The following is a 1,683-nucleotide window of genomic DNA, read 5'->3' as shown; positions in this document are numbered from 1 at the left end:
ATTTACCCCAGTAAGCACTATCTGGGTGACTATGGAAAACAAGGTTTCTGAAAGTCTAGTCTATACTGAGGTGGTGGAATTGGTCTGAACATAGGTGGATCCAATAAACATCCCAACCACAGGAAGCAGAGCAGGACTATATCTCACATCAAGATGGTCACCCATTCAAAAATCAATCCAAACCTATTCTACACCCAGCAAAAGCTCCTGAGGGACTGATGCATCCCATAAAGCACATCACACAGGTTCCTAAGGGAAGTGAGCTGTGTCAGGAATTGATGGAGGAGGGTCACTTTGAACAGTGGTGGTTTGGCATCATTTGAACTTTCATAAAGAGAAATTTTAAGGGCTTAGCTGCCTCCCTGGAAAATCAGCAGCAGACAGAGGATGAGTTTCATCTTTCCATAAAGTTCTTCTCCACAGCTACTGAGGTTCTCTGTAGAGAGTAGATAGTACACTTCACCAGGTCCTCCAGGGATGAAGTAGATGCACTTTCTAGCTTGATTAGATGGATAAACTTTCCATCTCTGGAATCTAGTTTCTCTAGCCTCTGCTCCCGCTCCTTATCCTTTATGTGTTTCTTGAGGATGTTCAGCCTCTCTTCCTCCCACCATTTGGCATTCACCATCATCTCTTGCCATTTTTGCTACATTTCCTCTGCTGAGAGTTTTCTGGTGTATCCGGGCGCATACCTCCTCTGGTAGACCTCTTTTATAGGTGATGGGGTCTTAGTTCAGTCTCTCTCTCTCCTATTTCCCTTAGACTTGTGTGGTTTGCTGGGCCTTGGGTACCGAGACCTCCTGTCCTATGACCCTGCTTCCCTGGGGTTCTTTTTGTTGCCATGTCTGGGGGGTGAGTGGGAGGCACTTGTGGACCTGGAATGGTTCTTCAACCTGTGTGCTCCCTTTGGTTTGGCCATCAAAGTACCCTGCAGCCTCTAGCTGTGGTTGGAGTCCCTGACCTATAAGTCATAACCAGCAGCTGCAGCTTTGGACAAAATAGGGGAGGGACTAGCCATCTTCTTTTGAGATCTCCCCAGGCTGCACTCGTCCGAGCTGCTGAGTCACTCACTGCTCCAGCTTCGGTGCTTATACTTCTTGTGCTTCTTTTTTTTTCTTCTCCTTTTTGTCTAGACTCATTTGCAACAATTCTTTGATTTGCTTCATTTTTACAGGATTATTTAATATCTCTCTTTTCTTCTCTTCTTCTTTCTTCCTGGTAATGAACAGTAGGTCTTCCTGGATTTTGCTGGCCATGTCAAGGAGGGAATTGGCACCCAACCGGGCAAAGATAGAACCTGGGAGAAGTCCATTCTCAGAATAGCTTGCCTCCTTCTCCTCCATCTTATCAAATACATATTTGTCAATGGTATGGCCCAACAAATACTCATCACGGTTCACCCTTCCACCAGGACCCTGGGACATCCAGTCCAGTTTTTCTTTTTCTTTTTTTTTTAATTTTTAATTTTTTTTTATTGTGTGATAGTTTACATGAGGGAACATTAACTTTACACTCATTCTATCATACATCATTTCATTGCCATAGTTACTATCCCGTCCATGCATCATCACCCAATCAAAGATTATACCCTAGAGCCCCTCCCCCTCCCCCCACGGTCCTAAGCACACAGCTCCCTTCCCTCCCTGGATCTCAAGTCCCCAGCCACTCCATCTCTTCATGTCA

At 45.2% G+C, this 1,683-nt stretch overlaps 1 pseudogene; it reads right to left on the bottom strand.

Annotated features, from left to right (window-relative positions):
• Window positions 1-394: 394 nt before the first annotated feature.
• Window positions 395-1,448, bottom strand: LOC102814432 (annotated as a pseudogene).
• Window positions 1,449-1,683: the final 235 nt, after the last annotated feature.

This window comes from Chrysochloris asiatica, unplaced genomic scaffold (genome assembly GCF_000296735.1).
Source record: "Chrysochloris asiatica unplaced genomic scaffold, ChrAsi1.0 scaffold00531, whole genome shotgun sequence".
NCBI classification, from domain to species: Eukaryota; Metazoa; Chordata; class Mammalia; order Afrosoricida; family Chrysochloridae; genus Chrysochloris; species Chrysochloris asiatica.
Note: the sequence above shows the minus strand (reverse complement) of the source record. Positions and strands in the feature narration are given on the sequence as shown.